The 14,541-nt window shown below is 42.3% G+C and overlaps 1 pseudogene; it reads right to left on the minus strand.

Annotated features, from left to right (window-relative positions):
* Window positions 1-3,775: 3,775 nt before the first annotated feature.
* LOC148510701 (5S ribosomal RNA) lies at window positions 3,776-3,893 on the minus strand (annotated as a pseudogene).
* Window positions 3,894-14,541: the final 10,648 nt, after the last annotated feature.

Below are 14,541 nucleotides of genomic sequence, written 5' to 3' on the forward strand. Positions count from 1 at the left end.
CACAGCGGACCCCTCGTGGGGTACATGCAGAACTGGCACACCCTCAACTAGTCTATAAAGACTATAAACATAAATTCCATAATACTGTTTATGCCTTTTCTCTCCTTTGCTGTTTTTTCTTTCTATTTTCATCTTTGTTCTTTATTTTTATTTTAATATTTTCTTTTGTTTTATTATTGATTACTGATTATTCATTACATTCATATATTTTTATTTGTGCGGTCCACCAATTCTAATCCATACCAGTGCTCATATACCCATATTTTTAATCTGACCACTATTTATTGAGCTGCGGAAAAACAAGCGCAACACACCATTTTTATTTTTACTTCTGATGATGATGATCCGTTTAGTCGACATCGACTTTCGGACACTTTATGGATCAGTGAATGCCACGCTTCTCTTTCTCTGACTGCTTCCTTCAGGTAATTTATGGGCATGATTGTGTCAGCCTTTATTATGTCCAGCCAACGAGTTCTTTGGCGTCCTCTTCTTCTGGACCCGCTGACGAATCCAAGCATTAGCGTTGTTTCTAGGGAATTAGCCTGCATGACAAGTCCAAAATACGAGAGTCGTTATTTGGTGATCTTCTAATGATATTTTTGGTTTGACCCGCTCTAGGACTGCCTTGTTCATATTCATTGCTGTCCATGGTATGCACAGCATTCGCCTCCAGCACCACAATTCTAAAGCGTTGATTCTCTTGCTATCTGCCTTCTTGTGTGTCCAGGTTTCGCATGCATACATAAAGATCAGAAAAACAATTGCACTGACCAACCGTGCTTTAATTACATTCATTACCATATGCCTAATTTATTAATATATAGCTGTTATCATATTTAGTGTTAATAATTATTAGTCTAATAACCCCTCTTCATATAATGTGAGAAAAGTGATTAAAGTGATAATAAATGTGGAATTAAATTAATGTAAACACTACACTGTATAAAATGATGTCAATTATACAAAACTGTGCATAATACATAAAACTAACTATAAGTGATTAATAAATTCCAGGTAACATGTATTTGTGTGATCTGGTTTATTATGTAAGCATAAGGTATTAATTAAAAACCCAAGGAATTTAAAATCTCTGCTGTAAACAAAACTAACATTCAAAAATTATTTGCCTATAATAGGGATTATCCTGTTTTATAAACACTATATTAAGTTGTTACAATTTATGGTTCTAGAGAGTTATTAACTATATAATATCAGTTCACTTTAATATTACATTTACCCCTACTGTGAAACACACATTATAATTTGATTGCATCCAACTTTAATAAATGAATCAACAGTGTGGCATACACATTTATGATTGACAAATTAATTAATTATGATTGTGGCAAACACAGGTTTTTAAATCACTTATACACCCTTTTTAAAAAAAAAAAACAATTAAAATATAAAAATATAAATATTTTGCTGACCTTATTTTAGGGATTTAATAAAGGTTATGTTTTAATATATGGGTCACTATACCATATGTGAATAATTGTTATTCTTTTTGCTTCAATTGGATCCTTCGTATTTGCAGGAAGCCCCTGAAAATGGGTGTTTTCCAAAGAATTGGTGCAGAAAGGTTTTGCTAAATATGCCCCTAAGTATAATGTTAGGTCAGATAGTTTAGTACCCTGCTGTAGTCTACCTTGACGTAGTGGTATGCTTACACATCTTTTGGCTAAAACTATTCAGTTGTGTGTAAGGGTGCATCTCTTTTCTCTTTTAGTCTGGTCAAATAAAAGCAACATATGGATCACATAAATATGTAGATGGTAGAAAAGACATGATACGGTCATAATACCGACGCAGGGGATTCCTGACACCTGTCTGGCGCTGGGATCCCAAAGGTAAGTAGCGGGTAGGGGAAGGGATAGGGTTAAGCACTAAGGGGGATGGGTTAGGTTAAGGGTGCCAGGAGGGGGAGGTTAGGTTTGGGCATTTGGGGGGAGGTTAGGTTTAGGCATTGGGGAGAGAGGATTAGGGATAGGTTAGGGAGAGGGGGAGGGGTAGGACACTGACTGACAAGTGTCGGTATCCTAACCCTGTTGGGATGCCGGTGTCAGGATTCTGACTGCCAGGATGCCGAACGCTGGCATCCCGTACCCAACCCCAAAAGACAGATTATACATTATAAATTTCTCCTCGCACACACAAAATACTATGTATAGAATAATTTTCTGCATACATAATGCGATGAATAGCAGGCATTATTGAGGTGATAATAAAATAAAATGGTACATCTTTCTCCAGTATGTATGAATATAAATTGTTCCGAACTGCAGCTGTGGACAGGGACAGACCCAGCATCGTTAACGCCATTCCACAAGAATGCCCTGCACATGTGCAGAGAAATCCAAACCATAAGATAACCGAGGTTTGGATAGAACAGAGGGCACATAAACCCCTAGGCAGGGATGCGAGGGGTTAATAAAGTTACAGGAGGTAGGGGAGTGTTAGTGTTTTATGGTCAGAATGACATTATGTTAGGATTGGTGGAGTGTTGTGTAAGGGGTGTGGTTAATAGGAGTGTGGGTAGGTCAGCAATGTTACACTGTCTCTTTGGAATCTGATCTCCCACCCTCCCTCCCCCTTTATCCCTCTTGTGTCTTGTGTCGGCTTTATTTCAAGGGCGGGAAAGAATGGCAGTATCTATAAAGCGTCCACCTTGCTGCAGTATGAGCGGTGCGCCCCCTTCTATGCACTGGTTAGGCTGATTTTACCCTACTGGGGTCAGCGGCACCTCTCGTCGGAGAGGGCAAAAATAGTGCATTGGGATGGGGCTGGATACCGTCTCACTTGCCAGAGAGGGATATCGGCCCTTGCAAGTTTTATATCACTATTACACTTGAATTGGGATTTGGCCCGTTCAGTGAGTGTTTTACATCCTTGCATAAGTCAAGTGTGGGGCGTCAGGTTACTGGCCATTCTTTCTTATGCCACCATACTCTGATTGTAAAATAAATAAAGCTGACCATATATTTTTGATCGCATATATACTTGGTCTGTCTCTTTATTTTATTTAAGCTTGGTTTAATAACTTTGTGGTTGCACGCATTATCTGCCGATAGAGAGTTTATGCAGAAGCACAGGACGCCAGTCAGAAAATCCGGGAGTCCTCCTGTGCATGCACGGCGGTCTGCCAGCAAGCCACGGAGGACCCTGGGAGGGATCTTATTAGATTCCTCTCGATGAAAACTCCAATATGAAGCCCATAGGGTTCTATTAAAGCTGGCCATCCACTATACAATTTTCTGTCAGATATCTGTCCAATCCGGCTGGTTGGAATGAAAGGTATGCACAAAGAAGGGATTTTTTCAAATTAAATCAATAGTATCCACAAAGGACCAACCATACGTGATCATTGCTTTCAAATAAGGTCATTCAAAAAATTGTTGGTGGTGCTCCCATAGCCCAAAAAGACAATACATACACACAAAGAAGAAAGTAGGGCTAGTTGCTAGGGCACTCTTAGAAAAATATAATTAAAATGTAACTTTTATTAGATATAAATTGATAAAATGTAAGGCACCAAAATCCCCAAGAAAAAACAAAATATACTAAATAGATTTAATATACATGGATCTAATTAGAATATAAGATCCTGAGGCGATCCTCTGGCGAAGTGTTTAACAATTAATCATCATTCCAATGGGTATGATATTTTTAGTCAAGAAAGATAGAAATGTTTAACCATGAATTGGGTAAACAAATGAAGATATGGTTCGTGGTGCTCTGACACACATCATCGGGGTCCCAAATATTCCTCTTTAATCTACGGCACCTGGTATTCCCTGGGGGTCTCCCTTCCAAGTACTAACCAGGCCTATCACCATTTAGCTTCCAAGATCAGACGAGATTGGGCATTTTAGTGATGTATGGCTGTAGAAATAGTCATATATGGGAAAATCAATTGCCCCACCTAGGTCAGAGCAAGAACACGGCCAAGTAATAAATGTAGGACTATCGTGATGAGAAGTCCATTTTTATTATAAAAATTGTGTTCCAAAAAAGTTTACGCATGAGCAGAATTTCATTGTTACACATATATATTGCACATCAACATTGTCGAATAGATCGTACAGACAAATGAGTATATTCTGATTTATAATTAGTGTAACAAGAAAATATAACGGATCGCCTTATAGTCCAAGTAGGATATCCACAGTGGTAGGATATATCGCATATGTATAAATAACATCCCCTATGTAACTCACTCTAAATAAATATAGTATATCACAAGATAGATACTCTCAGTTGGTTAAAGGTATCATAGATGTTATGAAAACATCTTATCACAATAATAAAATTATTTGGTATGTATGAATCACAGATGATCTGTTATTAGTATTTAACAATAAGCCAATAGGATAAGGTTCACATATATTACACAAAGAAACATGAGATTGGCTCCAGGGTAATTCTGAAGCAAATACGTGTCATATATCACAAGTATCTTGTAGAGAACCTTTTTAGTCTCAATATTCCAGTTTCCTCATATACATCCGTGGCAAAATGGTCTGCTGTAAAAATAAGCAGTGGGCTAATAGAGTGGAGTTCACATACATTACACAAAAACCATAGAATTAGCTCCAGAGAGAATTCTGAAGCAGATCTGTGTCATATATCATAAATATCTTAAAGAGGAACCCCTTTTATCTCAGTGTTTCAGTCTCCTCATACACATCCATAATAGGTGATCCATTCATTGTATAAGGCACACAAGAGAAAAAGGTGAAGTTACAGAGCAGTAGTTAGTATACTACTCTTTAAGGAGGGTGTGTGTCATATGCGATCACATGAAATCCATATGGATGTCATGTGTACAACTTGATATGCATATAGGGGGAATGATTTGTGAAGCTACTATTCTCAGTGCAAATGCACAATACCATGTACCCCTAAATAAAATATAACTCCTGCGGTGAAAAGACGTCCCAACAATTTGGGAATATAGACCTAGGCAGCAGGAAGTAATTTACCTGCTCCAACATTGAAGCCCATATAAAACTGAAATAGATATAAAGCCTCCTTGGCTAATACAATACCATCCCCATCGTGGTGGGAGCCCAGAGTCCTAGTCCATATATCGGCTGTACGCCGTCTGTTAGGTTCCCCCACTGTACTGCATATGAGTAAGAGGACGCGCGTTTCACCCGACTGGGGGCTTGTTCACCTCGTAAAATGCCCAATCTCGTCTGATCTTGGAAGCTAAATGGTGATAGGCCTGGTTAGTACTTGGAAGGGAGACCCCCAGGGAATACCAGGTGCCGTAGATTAAAGAGGAATATTTGGGACCCCGATGATGTGTGTCAGCACCATGAACCATATCTTCATTTGTTTACCCAATTCATGGTTAAACATTTCTATCTTTCTTGACTAAAAATATCATACCCATTGGAATGATGATTAATTGTTAAACACTTTGCCAGAGGATCGCCTCAGGATCTTATATTCTAATTAGATCCATGTATATTAAATCTATTTAGTATATTTTGTTTTTTCTTGGGGATTTTGGTACCTTACATTTTATCAATTTATATCTAATAAAAGTTACATTTTAATTATATTTTTCTAAGAGTGCCCCAGCAACTAGCCCTACTTTCTTCTTTGTGTGTATGGTTGGAATGAAAACCTGGTAATGTATTGGAGCAAATGACAGTCAATCATTTGGCTTTAAACACTGAAAAAAAAAAAAAATTGTTAAAATTGGTTAAATGTGTGTGTTTTAACCAATTTGTCTGAACGACCATTTTTGGTTATTTTCCAGTGTTTGTGAGCAAATGGACGATTGTCATTTGCTCCCATACATAACCTGGTTTTCATTCCAACCAGCCAGATTGGACAGATATCTGACAGAAAATTGTATAGTGGATGGCCAGCTTAAGCTTTGCTTTCTGGAGCTTGGTGCATACGGTAATTGCAGTCAAACCTCTGAAAAATGCATTTTCAGAGGTGTAACAGCATTTTTCAGCATAGTGCATGGTCTTTTATGTATGTATTTGAATATATTTAAATATTTATTTATTTTTTTGAAAAGTTCTTATAGTATTAATTGCAGTACAATGTTAAAAATTAATATAAAGAAATGTGTTACAAAGAGCGAATCAATAAAGAAGTACATTGGTGTTAACATCAAAGAATACTTTTTTTTTCATGGGGGGGAAGAAAATGAAGTGGGGGGGAGGGGAGAGATGGGGAATATTTTGGGAAATATACAAATTAGACTGCCAGTCTTTTTCGAAAAAAAAATCCAGAATAATAGTATAATAGTATAACCAAAAGCGTAAAGAAAAAAATGTTACAACGGATAAGTCTAGGAGAGACGTGTAGTAAGGACCAAGTGGTATTTTCAAATCTTTTCATAATACTATCACCAGTATCAGTGAGTAGAAAAGCTAGATATAGCTCCCATGTCGCATGAAATATATTAACTCCTTCTTCAATATCATGTGCAGTACGCCTAACAAAAATAATGTGAATTTAAAAGTTAGAATTTAAAAATTTCTATTGTTGGGGATGTCCTCGAAAGCCAGTGCTGTAGAATTAATTTTCTAGCCAAAGTTGTGAGCATTGTCAATAGTGGCAGTGCCATTTTGGGCACAAGTATTGGGCACCAAGAGGTGAAATCTGCTAAAAGAAATGGTTCCCAGGCGATTGGTAATGATTTCCCCATAACCTGTTGTATAAAATTAAAGACCTTATACCAATATTTTTGACCTTGGTACATTGCCATACATTATGAATAAAAGTTGCAGAAGAAAAAGAGCGTTTCGGGCAGCAACCAAAATCAGAATGAGTAATACGGCTCAAAATATATTTATTTTTATATACTGTATGTGTTTAAATTAGGGGTGTGCACCGGCCACTTTTCGTGTTTTGGTTTTGGATCTGGATCTTTCTTCGTGTTTTGGATCTGGATTGGTTTTGCCAAAACCACCCTTCCATGTTTTGGGTTCTGGGTTTTGTGTTTTGGATCTGTATTTTTTTGAAAAAAAGCATAAAAACAGCTAAAATCACAGAATTTGTAGGTTTTTCTGCTCCTATGCTATTATTAACCTCAATAACCTTAATGTCCACTCATTTCCAGTCTATTCTGAACACCTCACACCTCACAATAGTGTTTTTATGTCCAAAAGGTTGCACCGAGGTAGCTGGATGACTATGCTAAGCTACACGAGTGGGCGGCACAAACACATGACCCATCTAGGCGTGATACTGCAGTGGCAGACAGGATGGCAGTTTGAAAAACTAGGCCCCAAACTGTACATAATGCAAAGAAAAAAAAGAGGTGCAAGATGGAATTGTTCTTGGGCCCTCCCACCCACCCTTATGTTGTATAAACAGGACATGCACACTTTAACAAACCAATCATTTCAGCGCCAGGGTCTGCCACACAACTGTGGCTGAAATGATTGGTTCGTTTGGGCCCCCACAAAACAAGCTGGCAATTAATCTGTCCCTGCACAAACTGGCTCTACGGAGGCAAGATGTCATCCTCATCCTCCTCATCCACCGATTCCTCACCCTCTTCAGTGTGTACATCCTCATCCTCACAAAGTATTAACTCGTCCCCACTTGAATCCACCACCACAGGTCCCTCTGTACGTTCTGGAGGCTGGTATCCCTGGAAGAGCTGATAATTCATTTTGATGAACATCATCTTCTCCACATTCTGTGGAAGCAACCTCCTACGCCTTTCGCTGACAAGGTTCCCGGCTGCACTAAACACTCTTTCGGAGTACACACTGGAGGGGGGGCAACTCAGGTAAAATAGAGCCAGTTTGTACAGGGGCCTCCAAATTGCCTCTTTTTCCTGCCAGTACAGGTATGGACTGTCTGACATGCCTACTTGGATGCTGTCACCGATGTAATCCTCCACCATTCTGTCAATGGTGACAGTATCATATGCAGTGACAGTAGACATGTCAGAAATTGTTGCCAGGTCCTTCAGTCCGGACCAGATGTCCAAACTTGGTCCTGCCTGCCCTGCATCACCGCCAGCGGGTTGCTTAGGATACCTAAGTTTTTTCCTGGCAGCCCCAGTTGCGGGAGAAAATGAAGAAGGAGCTGTTGACGTGTCACGTTCCGCTTCAGCTGACAGTGTGTTCACCAGCAGGTCTTTGCACCTCTGCAGGCTTGTGTCGGCCCGGAAAGAGAGACACCACATAGGCTTTAAACCTAGGATCGAGCACTGTGGCGAAATGTAGTGGTCTGATTTCAACAGATTGACCACCCTGGAATCCTGGCAAAGTGAATGAAGGGCTTCATCCACAAGTCCCACATGCCGAGCGGAATCGCTCCGTCTTAGCTCCTCCTTCACTTTCTCCAGCTGCTTCTGCAAAAGCCTGATGAGGGGAATGACCTGACTCAAGCTGGCAGTGTCTGAACTGACTTCACGTGTGGCAAGTTCGAAGGGCTGGAGAACCTTGCACAACACGGAAATCATTCTCCACTGCGCTTGAGTCAGGTGCATACCCCCTCCTTTGCCTATGTCATAGGTGGATGTATAGGCTTGTATGGCCTTTTGCTGCTCCTCCATCCTCTGAAGCATATAGAGGGTTGAGTTCCACCGCGTCACAACCTCTTGCTTCAGGTGATGGCGGGGCAGGTTCAAGAGTGTTTGCTGGCGCTCCAGTCTTCGGCACACAGTCGCTGAATGGCGAAAGTGCCCAGAAATTTTTCGGGCCACCCAAAGCGTCTCCTGCACGCCCCTGTCGCTTTTCAGAAAATTCTGCACCACCAAGTTTATTGTGTGAGCAAAACATGGGACGTGCTGGAATTTGCCCAGATGTAATGCCCGCACAATATTGGTGGCGTTGTCAGATATCACAAATCCCCAGGAGAGTCTAAGTGGGGTAAGCCACTGGGCGATGATTTCCCTCAGTTTCTCTAAGAGGTTGTCGGCGGTGTGCCTCTTACTGAAACCGGTGATACACAGCATAGCCTGCCTTGGAACGAGCTGGCGTTTCTGAGATGCTGCTACTGGTGACGCTGCTGCTGTTGCTGCGTAAGGTGATACATCTACACAGTGGGCTGTCACAGTCATATAGTCCTTAGTCTGCCCTGTTCCACTTGTCCACATGTCCGTGGTTAAGTGGACATTGGGTACAACCGCATTTTTCAGGACACTGAGGACACTTTTTCTGACGTTTCTGTACAGTCTCGGTATCGCCTGCCTAGTGAAGTGGAATCTAGACGGGATTTGGAACCGGGGACACACTACCTCCATCAATTGTCTAAATCCCACTGCACTAATGGCGGATACCGGATGCACATCTAACACCAACATAGCAGTCAAGGCCTCAGTTATACGTTTTGCTTCAGGATGATTGCTGTCGTACTTCATCCTCCTCGCTAAGGACTGTTGGAGGGTCAATTGTTTAGTAAAAGTAGTGGTGTTCCTACTTCCTCTCTGGGATGATGAACGACTCCCAGCAGCAGCAACAGCAGCAGCGGCAGCAGTAGGCGTAGCAATGCAGGATCCTCCGGAGGAATCCCGGATAGGAGAGTCAGTCATGCCAGTGACATGGCCTGCAGGACTACTTCCGATCCTGACTAAGGAGGAAATTGACGAGGAGGGAGTTGACGGTGTGGTTTGCAGGCGCTTGGATACAACAGGACAACGGGATTTAGGTGTCCCTGGACTGCTTACGGTCTTAGCCAAAGTTTCTGAACTTGACAGTAACTTTTTATGAACGCGCTGCAGGTGCCGTATAAGGGAGGATGTTCCTAGGTGGTTGACGTCCCTACCCCTACTTATTTCACCTTTACATATGGTACATATGGCAAGACAGTTGTTGTCCAGATTTGGATAGAAATATTGCCAGACCAAAGAGGTGGAATGTTTGGGCTTCTGCCCAGGCATGACCGTGATGGGCTTTTTCATCCCACGGACAACAACTGTCTCGCCCGGAGCCTGATTTAAACAAACCACATCACCATCAGAATCCTCCTCGCCAACTTCCTCCTCAGCGCCAGCTACACCAGTATCCTCATCCTGTTGTACTTCAACAGTGACATCTTCAATTTGCATATCAGCAAGTGGACTGTGGGTGCTCCTTTCAGCACTTGCAGGGGGCGTGCAAATGGTGGAAAGAGCCACCTCTTCCCGTCCAGTGCTGGGAAGGTCAGGCATCGCAACCACCACCACACTTGGACTCTCCTTGGGGATTTGTGATATCTTCTTAGAAAGCACAGTTCTTCGCTGTGCTTTTGCCAGCTTAACTCTTTTGATTTTTTTAGTGGGAGGAGGGCTTCCATCGTCATGTGAAGCTGAACCACTAGTCATGAACATACTAGGGATCGACCTTAGCCGTTCCTTGCCACTCCGTGTCGTAAATGGCATATTGGCAAGTTTACGTTTCTCTTCAGCTGATTTCAATGTTTTTTTCTAGGTCATTTTCCTGAACTTTGTCATTTGGGATTGTATGTGCCCTCTATTATGACATTGGGCATCGGCCTTGGCAGACGACGTTGATGGCATGTTATCGTCTATGTCATAACTAGTGGCAGCAGCTTCAGCACTAGGAGGAAGTGGTTCTTGATCTTTCTCTATTTTATTTTTATCGGAGAAAGTTTGGTCCTCCATTTATGTTATATCGATTTGATATATACGTGCGGCTAAACACAGAAAATATTTTTTTATTTTTGCTGGAGAGTAGTGCACTTTGTGGGTTACACCAGCCTTTAAGAAATGAGCCAGCCGGCTCTTTACTTATGGGACACAGGCGCACGCTTGGCGCTGCTCCTTTGTTGATGCACGTGCGGCTACTGCGCACACAATTCACAAACACAGAAATTAATTTTTTTTTTGGTTTGGACTGGAGTGTACTTTGGGGGTTACAGCACCCTTTAACGGTCAAGCCAGCCGGCCCTTTACTTATGACACAGGCGCACGCTTGGCACTACTTTGTTGATGCACGTGCGGCTACTGCGCACACAATTCACAAACACAGAAAATATTTATTTTTTTGGTTTGGACTGGAGTGTACTTTGGGGGTTACAGCACCCTTTAACGGTCAAGCCAGCCGGCCCTTTACTTATGACACAGGCGCACGCTTGGCACTTTGTTGATGCACGTGCGGCTACTGCGCACACAATTCACAAACACAGAAAATAATTTTTTTTTTGGTTTGGACTGGAGTGTACTTTGGGGGTTACAGCACCCTTTAACGGTCAAGCCAGCCGGCCCTTTACTTATGACACAGGCGCACGCTTGGCACTGCTTTGTTGATGCACATGCGGCTACTGCGCACACAATTCACAAACACAGAAAATCATTTTTTTTTTGGTTTGGACTGGAGTGTACTTTGGGGGTTACAGCACCCTTTAACGGTCAAGCCAGCCGGCCCTTTACTTATGACACAGGCGCACGCTTGGCACTACTTTGTTGATGCACGTGCGGCTACTGCGCACACAATTCACAAACACAGAAAATAATTTTTTTTTTGGTTTGGACTGGAGTGTACTTTGGGGGTTACAGCACCCTTTAACGGTCAAGCCAGCCGGCCCTTTACTTATGACACAGGCGCACGCTTGGCACTACTTTGTTGATGCACGTGCGGCTACTGCGCACACAATTCACAAACACAGAAAATAATTTTTTTTGGGGTTTGGACTGGAGTGTACTTTGGGGGTTACAGCACCCTTTAACGGTCAAGCCAGACAGCCCTTTACTTATGACACAGGCGCACGCTTGGCACTACTTTGTTGATGCACGTGCGGCTACTGCGCACACAATTCACAAACACAGAAAATAATTTTTTTTTTGGTTTGGACTGGAGTGTACTTTGGGGGTTACAGCACCCTTTAACGGTCAAGCCAGCCGGCCCTTTACTTATGACACAGGCGCACGCTTGGCACTACTTTGTTGATGCACGTGCGGCTACTGCGCACACAATTCACAAACACAGAAAATATTTATTTTTTTGGTTTGGACTGGAGTGTACTTTGGGGGTTACAGCACCCTTTAACGGTCAAGCCAGCCGGCCCTTTACTTATGACACAGGCGCACGCTTGGCACTTTGTTGATGCACGTGCGGCTACTGCGCACACAATTCACAAACACAGAAAATCATTTTTTTTTTGGTTTGGACTGGAGTGTACTTTGGGGGTTACAGCACCCTTTAACGGTCAAGCCAGCCGGCCCTTTACTTATGACACAGGCGCACGCTTGGCACTACTTTGTTGATGCACGTGCGGCTACTGCGCACACAATTCACAAACACAGAAAATAATTTTTTTTTTGGTTTGGACTGGAGTGTACTTTGGGGGTTACAGCACCCTTTAACGGTCAAGCCAGCCGGCCCTTTACTTATGACACAGGCGCACGCTTGGCACTACTTTGTTGATGCACGTGCGGCTACTGCGCACACAATTCACAAACACAGAAAATAATTTTTTTGGGGGTTTGGACTGGAGTGTACTTTGGGGGTTACAGCACCCTTTAACGGTCAAGCCAGACGGCCCTTTACTTATGACACAGGCGCACGCTTGGCACTACTTTGTTGATGCACGTGCGGCTACTGCGCACACAATTCACAAACACAGAAAATAATTTTTTTTTTGGTTTGGACTGGAGTGTACTTTGGGGGTTACAGCACCCTTTAACGGTCAAGCCAGCCGACCCTTTACTTATGACACAGGCGCACGCTTGGCACTACTTTGTTGATGCACGTGCGGCTACTGCGCACACAATTCACAAACACAGAAAATATATTATTTTTTTAGCACTTGGGGGGAGCACCCCTGATGGACAGAGCACCCCCTGGACAACACTACAGCACCCCTTTAGGACTGGGACACTGCACAGGACTTTGGAGTGGACACAGCCCCTATGGAGAACTGACTGCACAATACAGTCCAGCCAGCCCCTATGGACTTTGAAGTAGTGGACACAGCCCCTATTAACAACAGCAGCACAGCACAACACAGCCAGCCCCTATGGACTTTGAAGTAGTGGACAACAGCAGCACTACACTACACTACACAGCCCAGCCAGCCCTAACTCCCACCCTCCCTCTTCACTGTCCACAGCCGAGTGAGAAAATGGCGCCGACGCGGGTACCTTATATAGGATCCAAAACCCGCGAGACTCGGAAGGCGGGATGATGACATTTTGCCTCGATTTCAGATCCGAGTCAGGCGGGAAAAGTCGAGCCTGACTCGGATCGGGGGGGCTCTGGGGGGTTCGGATTTCAGAAATCCGAACCCGCTCACCCCTAGTTTAAATGAACTAAATAAAATAGTATATTAAGGCTGAATCAAATAAAGGCAAAAATAAACATTGTGGGTTATTTTTGGGCTGGTTGAGGCACAAAGTGACATTTATAGCACTGGCAATGCTCTCTTTTCAACTGTCATTATATCAAGGAATGTTTGGATCTCACGTAGCGGTTCTCTTTAAACTGCATGCACAGTAACAATGAAATGTCTTGCTGGGAGCTGTACATGCTTGTCTGAAGGGTTGTACTTCATGCCAAAAGATTCAAAACATACATATACCTGCTCCATTACACCCCTTGGAGAGGCCTTTATGGGCATGGATAAGAGTACACATTGATTTACTTGTTCGTTTCTTCCTAAATCCTGTGGATGTCCTGTACACTGCAAATGGCTGGAAGGTCACATAATGAAGACAATGTTCTTGGATAAAAAAAAATTGTAGTCTTCTGAACAATCCTTTTCAGAAATGGTATAACTAAACAATTTGTAGTAATCGTGGGCATCAGTTTGTCTCTGAAGAATTACAAGCAGTGATGAAAGGTATTTAACAAAGAAAAACACTTATGCGTCTTACCATCCTACCACTAGATGTTTAATATGGCTATTTAAGATATGGACCATGAGTCCATCCCACTGTAATGTTAGATAGGCAACTTTCTATTTGTGTATCAAAATGCAGAACATGCAAAACAGATCAAATACAAGCCATTGATGTTCTACCGAGGAAACTTAGAATAAAATGGGCTTACTAAAATCGATTCTTAGACACTTAAAATAAGGAGCTGTAGTGCTTATTGCAGAGCTGCTACAGGTATCAAATGAGTAAGGGGTATGAAATATATTGGATAAAACAAGACAGGAAGCTTTAAAAGATTTAATGTTGGAATTGTTGCTTACATAAAAGGAAAAACAAGTCAATAGCCATACCTGAAAAAGATCTGATGCTGCCAGTTTATTGTGAACCTGCAGCCAAGTATATCAGAGTTCTGTTACTATTATTTCCAGAGAGGCATCAGAAACCAACTGATCAGGGGAAGATCTAGACTTTTCTTTTAGGTGGGGCAGTTTACGAATTAACCCGACTCCTCCCCTCTACTCATTACTCCTCCCACTTTCAGTCATGCCCCCTCCTATTTTTACAACTCTTTTGGGTACTGCATCCACCATTCACCACTTTGTGCATGCTGCAGTTAACGGAGAGGGATTATTCTGTTTCCAATTCCAAAAAACTTTGCAAAGTGATTCCATAAACTAAAGATGGCATTAACTATCGGAGCCAAGCCCCTGAAAGTTATGGATGCTACTTTTTCA

Source organism: Taudactylus pleione, unplaced genomic scaffold (assembly GCF_031769625.1).
Source record: "Taudactylus pleione unplaced genomic scaffold, aTauple2 ptg000313l, whole genome shotgun sequence".
In the NCBI taxonomy this organism is placed as follows: Eukaryota; Metazoa; Chordata; class Amphibia; order Anura; family Myobatrachidae; genus Taudactylus; species Taudactylus pleione.